The sequence below is a fragment of the Vanessa atalanta genome, chromosome 2 (assembly GCF_905147765.1).
Source record: "Vanessa atalanta chromosome 2, ilVanAtal1.2, whole genome shotgun sequence".
In the NCBI taxonomy this organism is placed as follows: Eukaryota; Metazoa; Arthropoda; class Insecta; order Lepidoptera; family Nymphalidae; genus Vanessa; species Vanessa atalanta.
The window spans coordinates 10,273,404-10,290,690 of NC_061872.1; positions in this window are offsets into that span (position 1 = coordinate 10,273,404).

The following is a 17,287-nucleotide window of genomic DNA, read 5'->3' on the forward strand; positions in this document are numbered from 1 at the left end:
TTTTAGACGCGCATGTCTCGCGTTCGGTGTAAACTAATTTCTGTTGTTATACTAAAATACCTCAATAAATAATGTTTTTAAATAAACTGTCATATTAATATCAATTGTAAAATAATACAATGAAATAGAAGAATGAAGATTACCTCATCATAAGTCATATGGTCTATTCTTTGGCATTTTAACTTACGCATGTGCCAATAATATTTTTTTTGTATGGTTTCGCTTGCTAATAAGCCACTTGATGGTAAGCAGTTACCGCCGCCCATTGATGTTGTAAGAAATATTAACCTTTCCTTAGACCACCAATGCTCCAACAATCCCTACCCTTCAAACAAATAATGAAAAAGAACTGCTGTTTGTCGATAGTAATAGGTATCTGATAAGTAGGTGATTCCCACTTACCCAGATGAGATTGCAGAGAGCCCTGCCACAAAGTAAACAAGTATACTGTACAATGTTTCAATAAGACATGAAAACGAAAACGATAGTAAGACACATACGAACACAATACGAACAGTAACAGTAGACACATATATTTTTATATTAATTAACTACCATAGATATTAATGTAATTAACTATTATCCCAGCGCACTTTCGTCTTTGACCGATTTACCCGATCCGATTAAGATTATCATCACTCATCACTAATGCCCAAATATCGACAAGTATGCGTAGTTTTAATGCGAAATGGTTAACATTTACGTTCTTCCTTTTCTAACAGCATTCTTTACCGTATTAAATTATACACATTTTTTCTTGTCGTATAAGGTAGCACGTCATTCTCATTTCTAAGTCATTTTACACTTACATAAACTCAACATTAATTTAAACATAATTATATAGTGTTAATTAAATAAAATTCATAATTGAAATTTGCTTTTATGAAATAAGGTGTTTGCGGACGGTACGGTAATTGCAATAATTACTCATTATCAGGAAGCCGGTGGCGCACATTAATTTCGAAGCGTTTTTACTTGTAGCTTAACAAATACTTTTTTAATTGCTCTGCTCTTTGTTCCACCTAGATTATTATGTGTGATGCAACCGTGGGTAATACAGATAGATCAAACAGTTTTAATCGTCGTGCAAACACGTCTCATGCGAATAATATGTAACTTTGTAACAGAGAGTTTGCGTGCTTACCGTTTAATCAGAGTTTTCTCGTTATTAAGGGCAAGAGTGAACGTTATCGGTATTGTAACATCATACATTGTTGATGTTAGCGAACCGTCAATTTGCTGATAACAGACCGTTTCCTTCGGGTCTTATTAGATTATTTACTGGTCGTTTCGTCGTAATTCACTGTTTATGAGAACGTTTGTTAATTTCATTCTTTGTTATTTTGATTACCTAACGACTTGGCTTTAGATCTTACGATTAGATGTTACGTTAATAGCGTAGCAATCACTAAGACTGCAGTTTCTTGTATATAACTGGTTGCCTGCTAATTGTTGGATGCGATTTGAAATTTATCTTGAATATGAAACTGTTTTAAGAAAACATTTGTGTCATAAACAAATATTAAGCGAACTTGATACAAACGAATGTATAGTTCAAAATCTGTACAATATATTTGTGTTTCGCTAAGTAATAAGTTAGTTTTAATTTATGGATAATAATTTAAAATATTTAGTGTGTATTAAATATATAATATAAAACATATTATCTAAACTTTATATCTAGACAATGACGTCAATGTGACGTGGGTTGTGATTTATTAATAATATTTAGATTTTTAAATGTCTAGAATAAGTAATGTATTGCGCAATAAACATGAATAATTACAATATAAGTAGGAAATTTGTGAACACAAAACATTACAATCTACACAATGACTTCTGACGTCTTACGCCTATTTTTTTTACGATAAAGGTTTTTAAATATTTTTCTGAATAAGGATTCGCTAATAGGAGAAAATGGATTTGCAAATAACCTATACACTAAAGTAATCTCTAATAATATGAAAGGAGGAAAGTAATGCCGCATTACTTTCCTCCTTTCATATCGTCATTAACCATCGAACACGATTATAAACACAAATTAAGCATTTGAAAATTCAGAGGTCCTTGCCCGGGTCTGATCCGCCAATATTCGGCTAAAATTTATGTATGCTTACCACTGGACCATCGCGGCTATGCATATACATATGTACATACATTTAACTGATTTAATATTATACTTAAATTTCAGTATTTATGTTTCTATTATTTATCTCTGTTATGTATTATTTTACTTTTATCGTAAATTTGTTTCAATATTTTAACATAATAGGAGGAGTACTCAATTTGTAATCTTACATTGATTAATTTTAAGAATGTGTATTTAGTGTATGTCTTTTGTTGAAGAATCATAAATTAAATTTAAAAAAAATCACATACATATATGAGTAGTCTAACTGTGGTGAGTAAGTATCATTGTATCGATATCAAATTGTTGATAATTTATTTCTCTATACAATAAAGAACTGTTTCTACTGTTCATTTTTTATTGCTTTACTACGTGTATTATTAACACGTGAATCTTAATTATTTCAATAAACTTAACCGAGTAACGCATTACTACAAAGTATCAAACACTCAGTACTACAGTGTACGACTTCTTTAATAAATATATAAAAAGATTTTATTATCTATTGTCATAATAATAACAAGGTAACGGGACGGTGTTTGCACATATAAAATCTTTTTGAAAACTTTTGTTAGAGGCAGTTAATAATGTCTCTTTCTCGTACATTTGCCAAAGACACAGTTTATATATTCTCGAAATATGAACATAAATCAGGGGGAAGTATTACCGTCTTCTTCTACTATTACTAATATTCTAGTAAAAACAGTCTCCCTGGACAATCCCTTTGTAATGAGCACATCTCTTGTTATATCCACGGTGTTTCTTATCGAATTTGAAACATGACCCATTTCATCCGACCGCTGACCTGACCAGTGAACAAAACATAAATTAATCACGTGAAAACTCAGTGGAGATCCCTTTGTTTATATCCACTGGTTATATAATTATAAAAAACATTATAAGCAGTTCTTGGTTCAGATATCACGTATTAATATCTCGCTTGTAACTAAAGAAATTGCTTATTATATAAGACAGACGTTTTCTGCTAATAATATATAATTATGCATGTATAAAAATATATAATTAAAACATAATATTTGTTCGCATTAGTTCAATGCTTAGTCAAAAAAAAAAACAACAAAAAGATTATGTAAAATGCAGGTCGCCAAATCGATATTCATATATGTATTATAATTTGTATTTAACACAAACACTACCAAGTATTACATGCACCTGATTTTAATTCGAAATATAACTCATTAAAACGGTATAAATTACATCTAAAAAAAAACATTCAAGAAATTTGAATACATTAAATCATTCGCAGCAAACGGACAACTTTCGACAATTAATTAACAATCCTTAGTCAAACCTTTATATAACTATTAAACGTGTTTGTTTTATCATAAACGTATGCAAAACATAATCACTAGCAATTAAATTATAGGAAAGCATTATGAATATTATGCAACAGATGTATCACAACTAGCATTCGGATACTCGGGTTGGGCAATCGAACGACTCGGAGCGTGAAAATATAATGGCAGGCTGTGTAATGTACATACCGATTCTGTAGACCGTACCGTTAATTGCTTTCATTTAGTCTACTTACCGTTTTTTTAGTTTTCATTTTATACATTAAGGATAATAAGTAAATTTCTAGTTTTCCAAGACATTAATTAATTGAGTGTATATTTGGTATATGAAAATTAAATCTAAGTTATATTAATAATACTAATTACTTCATATAATTTTCTATGTCAGATCAAATCAGCATCTTCAATGCAGAGAATGCATTATTCTTGCTTATTGATTGTCAAAAATCTTGCATCGGTTCGATCTAATTAAAATATAATATATTGTACAACTGAATTGTTATATATAGTTATATACAAAAATAAAAAAATATTCGCAAAAATGATTTTATTTTAATGAAACATTGCCAATTGTAGAAGCTTTACACGCGAACTTACTAATAGATTAAAAATAAAACAATTAAAAACTTACGAATTTATTAATAACAATTACTTAAGGTATTAAATGAAAATAATTTAAATAGGCCCACTCGTGGTAACGAGGCGAGCGTTAACTTAACCATTAAATTATTCATACATCATTTCAATTCACGTCATGTATGAAGGTAAATTCAAATAAGTATGCGTAATAGCGACGTGATTGTATAAAAATTGCATGAACTCATTTATTGTTAAACAAATATTACTTCGTGAAACATGTTCTAAATAAATCTCTTTTTCATAATTTACATAAGTATATTTAATCAGGATTCTGATTAAATATTTATATACTTATACTTATTATATATACATATTATATATACTTATTCTAAATAAATTCAATAATTTAATTTATTTTAAAAACGTTAACAAAATTTACTACACAGGTATAAGGCATGTATGTTTATTAAAAACTTTTAAATGAATAATGTCTTAATTAAAATTATATTAAAAACGAAAATTTAATTATTTGGTTGAAAACGCTACCTAAAATATATATTAAATTGAGTATTGTCTTAGAATTTTTTTTTTTTTTATGAAATGTAATTAAAGATACAAAATGTAAATAATTAAGATCATCGTTTCATAAAACCGAACAAAATGTAATAACATGCAAACTCTTTCAAATCTCAACCTAAATCATTTTATCAAAATTACAAATTTAAAATTTAATTTTAAAAAGCGCTCGGCATTCGCTCAAATGCTCGGATAACTATAAAATTACTGTTCCATACCGGAAACTTGGCAGACGCGTAGAGCTCGCAACAAAATAATGAAGCAAAGTCATTATAAGTGGCGAGATGGTCACGATAAGCCGGCTGTTAGAGTAAACGCGCTTTTTTACGTTAATTAAACTTACTTTTGTAAACGATGATGGTCTCATTATCTGCATTAGGCAGCGCCGTCGCTCGTACCCGCAGTACTTTTTACGCAACGGTGACCGCGCGGCTGTCGAACGAGCTACGCTGCTCATGGATGTATATATTAAATAAAGACACGACATTTTAGATTTATACGTTCTTTATTAAACGATAAATAAATAAAAATTAGAGTGATTGAGCAACATTTATTAAAGGCCAGATGTTCTAATGAATTCTACGTTATTTATGAATATACTGCTCTCACAAATATTTGAGATATAGTTGTTAATGATACATAGTTCCCCGATAATATGTACCACAAATAATTGATTTAGAGAGGACAATAGACCTCCTTGATTTTAATCTTTGAAAGCCAACAAAGACGCAGAAAATGTTCTGCTAATGACAGTAATTTAAAAAAAGTTTCGTAATTCGATCGTCATAGAACAATAGTAATTATATAACTCATGTTTTACATCTATTTATTGTCTATTCTATGCTTGCCTTTCGTGATTAGTAGTAATACATATTAATATTAGATGATTAATTAAATAAAACTTTATTGGCAATTAATAAATTACCATTATTAAATATGGCAACATGCAATCATATAAAAAAGCACTTAAGCTATTCAATCATTTAGTTAAACTGACAAGTATTAGTTCTTCTAGCAACAACTTTATAAACAAACTACATAAAATAATTAACCATAAATTAAATGTAAATTCATTTATAAAGACACGCAACACTTTTGTTTGACAATTTCCTCCTTGAATGACCATTGTATTACTGTACAGATAAAACAAGCAAATTATACTTCTCTTACTGAAAACTTATTTTTTCATCGTAATAAGTTTATGGTAATTAATTTACTAAAACAATTTATTCGATCTCGAATTACTCGTTAAAAAATTCGTTCGCAACAGATTTTACAGTCACTGCGCACACGCACACACGGACGGTGTAATAAGTAATAATAACCCGAGATAGGCGGACAAATGACAAAAACTATCCACTCCACGACAATCTACTTCCATTTATAATGCTATTAATAAAATAATAGCTTATACCATTAAAGTATAATTCCGCAACTAAATGCACATTAAATGTTATTTTATTGACAAAAAAATGCCTAGTATGATTGTTTTGATATTTTTTACATTGTAAGTATTTATTTTATCATTACCCACTCACCTGAATAATACTCGCTTTAATAAATTTATTTTTTAATCACACTACGTAAAAAATAATGATCTTATATTTTTGTAAGAATGCCGTGTTCTTAATTAACTTTAACTAAAAATAAAGCAATTTCAATGTTAAGATTATAACCATTAAACGTTATTATAAATAATTTGAATATATATTACATTTAATTTGTATATATTTGTAATATTTAGTATACTTATAGTCGTATGCATCATAGTTTGGCTGTTATAACAATCATATATCACCTTGTAAGATTTCGGTGTTGAAAAACTAAATGTTTTGGAACCTAGTCGAACCGATCTAAAATATAAGTTATAAAATTATGTTCGGCTTGAAGACTACGTAATATATAATATAACTACTAATTATATTATGAATGTAAAAGTTTAGCAAATAAAAAGGGTCATATTTGTCTCAAATACAAAAGTAATCGACATTAACTTTATTATGTACCGTTAAAGCAAAACAAACCTAATTATATATACATACATATAAATATTGGTAATAAGGGAGTTTACTACATTCATTCACGTATATCTAAAAATACCAACCGTATTTCCATCGCATTTTCCGTTACAGTGTGAAAACAAATTCGAATAACAAACAGAATTCGATTATAATCGAGCAACTAGACTCGTCGGGGGAGGCAGGCAAGGCAAGTAGGGATAAACATGGCATCAGTCTACTTATTACGTGGCGCGTTAGTATGCATGGGCTGGGACCCTGCGAGCCCTGCATTATGAGCTATACATAAACGACTCTTCGATTTACAGGGTATCTAGAATGCAATCTCGATTCGATTCGTATTTAGAATTGTAAAGTTTATATATTGAGAGAGAAGTACTAACCGAATGATATTTATATTTGCGATTTTAACATACAGATAATATATTGGATATAAAATAGGTGCAATGACTAATTTTTTCATATAGCAACATTTAGATTACAATGTTATCATATGGAAATTGTGAAACGTTTTTTTTTTGATAATCGTACTTAATAAAATTCAAAAATCAAAATATCATATACTTAAAAAATATTGAAGTACTTATTAGAGGTTGACTAATACATAATAAAACTCCTTCAATATAATTATACTGGCAGTTAAAGTTATGCTTGAATATAAATGATATAACGTTACAAAACAACAACAAAAAAACGATTAAATTTACTCTTACCATTGTATTAAAATATACCCGAATTCATTGCTGTCCCAAAGGCTCATTAAACGATTATAACTATCATAACTACTCATGTTGAAAAACATTCACATGGCCGGTCTAATAGCATATAATCCGCTATTTCTTACAAACTTGAAAAAAACTAAGAAATAGGATGACATTCCGAAGTTTTCTCAGAGACATTTCCTTAAATTAGACTATTATTAGTTGCCGATCACGTCGTAGGATGCTTTTAATATTGAATTAGGGAACCCTGTGGTTATGTCGCCCTTAATCGCCCCTGCGGCCGCGGTTCTGTATTAACGTTATATCCACAGACATGTAATGGCATAAGTAATAATAAAGTCCCAAATGACACAAAATATTGTCAAATTATAGGCTCTGAAAGCATGAGTAACCACTTACAGGGTCCGCCGTTGATCCGCTGTAGCGTCAGCACTGACCGCATATTTAAATACAAAATATTGTTAAACAAATTTTATTATGTATACAGTACACAGAATAGTCAAATAGAACAGAATTGGTATTTTTAGATACAGTTAGTTTTCTTTTTTTTAATTTAATCATTAAAAAAATGTTTTACATAAGAAAAATATTGATATTCAAAATAATGCTTTATTACTACTGTTTTCAACTGTAAAAATATATAATTATGGTATTTTCCCGAAATTGCTTATTTGCAATTTGTATTATTTCAAGTCCTTTCGAGATAATTATGACTATATCAACAGTACCAAGGCTGGCCAGACCTTTGAAAACGGCTGTGTCATATTATTTTAGTGGATGACGCCGATCGCATATCTAACAGCTGCAACGAGTCCTTCTTGATTGTAGTGTTTATCCTCGATTCGAATCGATTTCATACGATTTATTTCGAATGATCCAATCGTAAACTAATAGGAGCGATCTGGATATATTTTCGACTGACCGATGATTTAGATGGTACGTGACGTGCTTATATGGAATATAAATCGTTTGATTCGCATTATGCCCATTCGGATTATTAAATGCTCGATTCTGTGAGAATTTTTGATTATGAGAACGCGAAGGAATGTAAATACGCATTTTATTTTCTAAAGAATAATATACGATTACGTTTTGTGGTGGATGTTCGTTAAGTTTTATACCGACTTTATGTAAAAGCATGTTAATGTTTTTAAGTGTTATGATAATCTATACAAACTTATATTTTACATATCGAGAAGAATTTTACGTATTGATGAATCTATAACTATTGGACTATTATAAATACACTAATAGGTATTATAGTAATTATCGCGACAAACCGTAAATATCCTGCTACTGGCGAAAAGCTTCCTTTCCTGTTGAAAACAAGCTTGGAAACTTGTTCAACCACGCTTACTGCTGGCTGACGGGTTTCTTCATGATAGTTTTCTTCACCACTCAATATTAACACGACACGCGAAAACTAAGTTTTCATTAAATGTATGTATTATTCCTTACGATAGGTAAAAATACATTATTCAAATATAGTAGACCAGTGATCAAACAAATTCAATGCTTCTATGAGATCCTGAGGTTGTCGTGGTAAACTTTAGTACCTATAAAAACTTATTTAGGGTTTAGGTAAATTACCTTAGGGTCTATATTACCTTAATAATAAGCTCAACAATTTATCGTATTTTTTACGTTTGTTATGAGTGGGTAAATAATCGGATTTTTACAATAATATAACAAAAAAGTCGTTGTCGAAGGATCGGGGACAATATTGATATTCCACTAAAAGCATCAAAATGAACAGTAAATTTAGAAATATTACGAACGGGTGCTAAACTATTGAAAAACTACCTCAAACGTAAACACTGACGATATATCGTCAGCACGATAAAACGGTACACGGTATTTATTTAGTGTCGACTGATCAAAGAACGCTAAATCTAGTCCTTTGTCAATAAAAAGGTTATAAATAAAAAAATACAAGTATTTATAACCACATATTTTATTACTATATCGTAGCTTCTTATTTTATTATAATTACAATAACCATTACTACCTACGTCATCAATAATACGCAATTACAATGATTCTTAAATTAAATTTTCATGATTTCTTTATATTTTATGATAAACATTTGTGATTGTCTTTCATTTAAAAATTATAAAACCTTATATTTAAACCAGGTAAATTGACAAAAGGACAGGAAGGGCACTTTTAACACCGGAAATGAATCGCTAAATAAATCAAAATTGCACTATTATACTCACGCCCACTAAAGCAACAAAGGTACCGACTTACTATTCATTAGGACAAGTAATGACGTGTAGGGATATATTATTATTTTTGGCTAATTTTCTGTCCTAATAACCGTAACCTTTTCGATAATTTGAGGAAACGCCCGAAGATACAATACCATTCATAAAATATTTATTTACTATATCCTTGTTATAAGTGAATAAAGGTCAATGACCACATAAGGACATAACTGTTTTTTTTATCATTAAATGAATAATGCGAGTATGTAAATTAATTGACTTAAAAAATAATCGTTAAAAATGTTTCTTTTAATATCATTTACCGCCGTTTAAGCTCGGCTTAACATTTATAAGCGGGAAAGTAATAAATAAGAAAGCGTGCGAATGTGCATACCATTATGTAGAACCGGTGACGTTGGTACTCACTGTCAACTGCGACATTTGGTGACAAGACTTTCAAATATACGTTTTACACTATTCATAAAATGCTAATTCAGCTAGTTTCGGATTTGTTCTTACTAATTTTATAGCTCGCGGCGGTCACTCGAGAGGCGGCTAAAGCGTGTTATTAACACTAATTAGCATCTAAAAAAGTTAAGATATGGCTATAAGTTATTTTGTACATGACACTTTATTATTGGTAAGACTGTATTTTATAACATAAGTGACTCTATCCAGGATGCTAATGGGATTACTGCGATTACCTTCAACACGATTCGCCCGCTGTGAATAAAACAGTCTCGACAACATTGTGAACTGAAAACGGATATTTAAAATTGGTACAATAAAACGCTTTAGGCCAATAGGTTTATCGGGTCCACTTCCTACGGGCGCGCTAATAACCAAAACAAACAATCACGATGAACACAAAGGGAGGCAAATAAGTCTAAAAAGCGCTAATATAAAAAAGTGTGCCCGTTTTTATAACGCCACAAGTAAGTGTGAGGTCGAGGCGAGGAATGTTGGCGCCTGTCTGAGTACGTATACCTGTCCGTTTATCAATGGACCGTGGACAATAAGACTAAAAAGAAACGAGTCAAAAAAAATATCAAAAAAGCGCTTCATCAATCCATTGCGTCCGGCAAGGGTTGTCGCGTACACTTATTCTAACTATACCTTATCTAACTTCGTTTGCACATTACATTATTATCTGGCCTTTCCGTGTACGAAATTATACTTAATGTTCACAGTTAACAAACGTTTATCTAAAACAATAAACCTCATTCTATACCAGCCGATCACTTTTCACGTCGCCTGCGATATTTTCTATGCCACGAGTATTTTCTTATCCCATATTAAAACAGCATCGAAAGAGGCATTCTGCTAGCACGTATAGGCAATAACTTTCCGACATTGTCACATGTAGGCTCGCCACCCCGGCGTGGAGCGACGTAAATATCCCGAGTAAAGCCTAACACAACTCAAGATGAACACGACAAAACTGATAAGAACCGCCGCACCTCGCCCGAGACATCCCAATTTAGTGCCGGCCCGCAGATAACGCTATTATACAGCTTTTAACTATACTGGCGATACGCTAAATGTGTTTAAAATCACCTTATTGTAAAGTTTTTACGATAAAAGAATGTATATTGAGCTTGGATATTGAACGATTGCTCATTTAATTCGAATATTAAGTAAATTGATGTTTTCCTGAACTAATAAAAACATATAACATGCGTAGGTGTATGTTTTAGTATTCCGCAACAAATGTGTCCTTAACACAGAGTATAAATATTTCTTTATAAATAGAACGAAAAATTTTATGTACAATTTATTGCACCTAGTAACTTAATAACCTATAGGACACGAGAGTAATCCTATGAAGGTTTCGTTTCCATAATAATTCGAAAGATGTTTTCAAAAGAATTGTAAATATGTTATATAAACCAAAATAAAATAAAAACTATAACATGTACCATATTCAAATATTAGAGATCCCTTTATGTCATTGGTTACATTCGGACTTGACCAGTTTTTTGATAGCAGAAGTCATCTCATTGAAGAAAATTATAAATTTGCGTGTGCTGTCAATACAATCTGATCGCCTACACGCCGCAGCTTACAACGTCTGAAACAAGGTTCTTGGGACACACTGTTATGATATTTACGACAATATAATGCAATTGCCTTCGAATTGATAAAGTGTAACCTTGAATTGTTGAACAGAAGAAAATTCTATTCGAGGAATTCGAAATGCAAGCTATTGACTAATCATATTCAATACTAATAATATACGTATTTCCGATTAAGAAATTTATAATTATGACGCAACAATTTTAAAAATACCTAAGTACACGGTAAAATGTAGATTGTATATGAATATTTTTATCTTTAACATTTTATTTAAAAATAAAATTATATGCAATCTCATTACATACTCACTTAAAGTTGTAAGTGTAAAATATAGTTTTCTTTACCGATCATCTTTACCGTAGTAGGTTAAGATAAATGCTAAAAATGTTAATAGTTTATGAAGCAGTTGATTAATTTCAAATTTATTTTATTATCTAACCAAACACTCAATTTATGGTATAATAAATATATATTAATAGAAACGATATGGTACAATTCATAGAACCGCGTAGTAAGGTACCATAAACCCTAGCAACGTTTCCTCGTTGAATCGCAATTCAGATTCTCTGGGCGAAAAATTAAACAGCTCCTGTCACTAGTAGAGGTAATAAGACTGTCTGAATATACAAGGTTCACGTAAAATGATTGCATTATGAGTTTTAGCACCTTTCATTCTTAGTTAAAAAAGTTATTTTTTCCTGGAGTCGTTGTCTTTGAATTGATCTGCCCCGAATAATAATATCGATAAAAAATTACATTACTTTCATTATTAAACGACAAGTAAAATTACAATTAAAAATAATTTGAAGGCTGATGAAATACCAAGTAGATATAGAATAGAATCATTTCAAATGTCATGGATGGTAAATATATCGATTAAATTATATTATTAATTAAGTATTATATATTGCAATTTATATTATTCAAAGCAATTAAATGTCAATAAATGAACGTAGGTAATCGTTAATTATTTTTATTGATCTTTTATTGCCTTAAATTTAACACTGCTTAAAATTTGATTTACATTTAAATATGTTTAGAATATAGATATGTATATTCTACTGTTGTTACAGAGTTTGAACCAGCGCCGTGTGCGTCCGGACCGGCTCAATTTCCGTTTAACTAATTGAGCGAAAACGACATAACACGCTATTCAGCGTCGAACTAATGAATGGCCCTCGAAAAAGCCAATTTGTAGTTTTTTTAACACTTCAATTTGTGCCGTAAACCCAAAAAAGTCTGGACCGAAACCACAATCGAATTAGTGTCCCTTGTTCCGGAGATTACAGGACTGTCCGTCTGTTATCTCGGTCGTTCGTTATTTTATTGGCTTGTAGAGAGTAAGACGATAAACACGGCGCATAATGGCCCATAATGAATCGTCCTCGCTAGAGGTTTGACTAATCATAAAGGTTTTATGGGTGACGTTTCCGAATGCTCTCGGTGTGACGTATTAAATGCTTTTTAATCTGTTTAAGGATGATGGAGAATACAATTCAAGATTATTTATTATATTGTAATAATTTTCTTATCACAACGTCACTGTTGTGATATTAATGATAAATATGATATTTCGATTCGATTATTTAACTACGGCGTCTGTTATATGAAGAATAACAGAAATAATCTAAACACCTCCTATTTTCGTTTAACCAAACTTAACCATAGAAGTATAACTTAATGTGAGAATAAGCTATACCTAACAAAAATAACATTATCTTAACAAGCAATTTGAGATGAAGATTTTTATTAGCTTTTGTATATTATGCACCTGAACGTGAATTTATAATTTGCATTATTTTTATTACATCAAATTAATAGTAATTGTATTTAAAAAAACTTAATTGAATTCTTTTTTATTACCTTTTTAGTATAAATTCACATTGAACTTTTTCATGGAATTCTTTAACTCTTGAACGATCGCGGCTGTAGCAGCCATTCTGGACGCAAACTAGTTAACTGCGCAATATATATTATCGTGAACAAATGTAAATTGCAAATTCTGTATACTATCAGTCACATAATAAATAACGAAACTGTAAATTCGACTTGACAGTAAGAGTCATTTTCCAAACTGGAACTTCAAAACGGACTATTACTTCCTGCTACAGAAAAACCTTACCCCGGATTTGAATCTAAGACCTTGAGATCTGTATCCTTATAGACTAGTCACAATTATTTTTATAGTTATTCGTAAAGTTGATTTTATAAAACTATAACATTTGTGAAACAATAATTTTACTCCGAAAACCCATTCCTATTATTTCGACAACATTTCCAAACGATCCAAAATTTGATAATATCCTCTTCAACTAGTACATTAGCGTCCAACAATGAAAGTCACTAACGGTCTTCCTGTCCACTGCCCACGTATAACGAGCCACGTAAATATTATATTAATGAACAAAATGATACAAACAGCGTAAAAGTCTATTCATAAAGCGAATTATAAATAAATTAAAATGTCTAAAATGTCAAATTGCGAGGACGAATGGCTTATTAGCAGCAGCCTAGTGGGTCGCATTCACACTACTCTGTAATAGTAATAGTAAAGTATGAAAAATATACCAACCAACTTATTGCCTTCGAGGATTTTAAAAATAAGCTGTTAAAATAATATAAAGTCAACCGATTTTTATGAAACGTTGGTCAATATCAGATTAACTAAATTGGCTTTAGTTTGAACGCTCATTGGTCGCCTATTACGTCATCGGCTGCTACCGACCAATAAACATTCAGATGAAGTAGTCTTTCACCAGGATTTAACTGAAGATTAAAATTTTTGGATCCTTTGATTTGGGTTTTAGTGATTTGTTGTAGCATTTATAAATAATACCTATAATAATTTTAATACTCAACTTTAATAAAAAAATATACTATGCTATTTTATGGTTATTATCTCTTAATAAGTTTGATCTATATTATGAATCAACATATTTAAGCTTCCCACACAAAGAAGAGTCAGATAACAATAAAATAGTTTTAAATGTTGTATTTAGTACTACAATAAAATCGTTTTTAGTAATATATTCAGTAATCAAACATTCTTCTGTTTTTATTATTTGTATTGAATAAGTATAAATTGCTTAACGGTGTAATAGACCACCTTAACCATGAAACCATCCCACTATTGTGAAATAGATACCAGTCGTTTTCCTACTAATGACTTCCGGTATTATTACTATATATGCCAATTATATTTCCTATGAGTGAGCATACAAGACAAAGTTATGTGTTTTAGGTTATTATTTTTTTAACAATTTCGTAGAAACTTCTTGAACATTGTTATGGTGTACCTTTAACTGCACAATATCTATGTTTACCTTTGAATAACATTTAAGACCCATCAGATTCTAAATTATTATATTAAATATAAATTAAAACACATATAATTCTTAATTAAAAAAAAAACAAATCTTTCATTTATGACGACTACCTTTATTAGAATTACTGATTGAAATCTAAGATCATTATCGAATCTATCATTATGTAGATTTATTTAATTAATTAATTTGACATTAAATGTACCAATCAAAAAAATATTTACTGTGTCGTAAACTACACGTTTTAATAAATGAATATGAATTTATTTTAATAAGAAACGATCTTTGCACTTTTATTATAAATTTATAAGTACCTCATCAATTTATTTCCTTATCACCTTTGTTACTTTAAATGCCACCCTTATGGAGCTATTAATCGCCACGTGGTACTTTAATACCTTACTTATGTGTTTATGCTGTGTTATGTGTTGGGTGTCGTTGAACACGGTAAATGAATTATAATAAACCGCGCAAGACGTCATCGAAACAAATGGGCTGGACATGTCGCCGCCCACGCTGCGCCCGCGCCGGTCGTACGACGCTCGCTCTCTAAGTTTCAAAACGATGCCAAAAGATAAACTTTTTTTATATATTTTAAATAACGTTATCGTTAAATAGATATTTTTACTAATATCGGACTTAACTTATTAATAATGCAATACAAGAAAATACTAGCAATACTAGAATGTTTCTTTGTTAGTATTTACTTAGATATTTAATGCTAATCATATTCGATTACATTCAATTGACGTACACAAAAAAATTAAATAATATAAATTATAAAAATTACCTAATATTTTCAATTAGTACCTACTTATACTATCTAAAATAAAGTTATTCATATAAAAAGCGAGAGCAAAGTCGTCTTCTGATAAACTCTCCAAATAAGTATATAAATAAGTCTGCAGCTTCACGCGAGTTTGCAGGTGTTAGGTACATTTTTCCCATTTTAAAAAGTGTAACCTATGTGTTATTCCAGACTATTTCTATTATCTATTTTTATCTATCTATCTGACATTTAAAACAGTTTAGCCGTTCTAGTGTGATTGAGTCACAAACATCCACCCATCAATCCAAATTTTTAACTTTTATAAAATATTATTTACGTAAACTTTCTAATTTGTTCGATATGAAGAAGAATTGAATGGACTAAAGTTAAGTATCTTAATTAAATAAAAAATACATTATATTAAACTTGATTGATTTATTAATTCAAGATAGCCCGACTCTCATACAAGTTAGCCCGACTCTCATAACCATACAAGTCACATAAATGTTACGTTTCGTTTTTAAGATATACAATTGTATAAACTACGAACAATGTGTACTTTTAACAAAGTTGATATACAGACTACGTGTTTAAAAATTACACAATCGTAAAGTATTACAAAACAGTTGAAACGATTATGAAAATTAACCAATTATTTACTTTTGTCGACATGGCCTCGAGCCACGGAAGACGACAACGATTCAAAGAAACTTGGAATTATTAAAATGACATACGAAGTAATAATATGTATTTCTTAAAGATAATTGGGTCCTTGCTAGTAATATTTACGAAGCGTAGAGCCGAAATGGATGTGCGCGTTTTGCGAACAATTTAAAGGTGAAGGAAACCGCAAACGATTATATTTTATTGTTGCGAAATCGAAAAATAATCATTTGGTTAATTTAAACCGCTTTACCAGATGCTGTATTTTATTTCATATTAAATAATTATTGAGTGTTCATGCATGAACGTATACTTAGCTTTCTTAGAAATAGATTATTATATTTTTGACAGGCCGTATGAAGGTTTCCTTTGATTAAACTTCTATAAATGAAGACAAAAAGAAGACCTTTTTTAAAACTTAAGTTTTACGTGTTTATTCAAAACAACAATGAAATGTAGTCAATGTATAAAAAAAAAATATAAAAGGTGTCGTAAGATATTTGTAAAATACACATTAAAAAAATTAACCACACTACAAATATATATCGTTAACAAGTAACAATAAGTCTGTAAAATTAAAAACTAAAATTCGCGTCTCTAAAAGTTAATATTTATTAATAGATTTAATTTTTCGATTATTATCACTATAAATTTAACTATTTTGTTTAATATCTAATTACACTTTATACTAGTCTTACAAATTTCTCCGGAATCGACCCCACGTGTGAACATAGCCTTCTGGCGTACTGTCAAACATATAACTAATCAATGACAATGTGTTTTTGACATTTTTTACTACTTTTTACTAATTGTTTCGGACAAATTTAACAACAATCTCAAAACGCTAATGTTTTATAAGGGTTAAAAACCGAGATTGATTAAGACGATCATCATTGATTGATTTAAAATT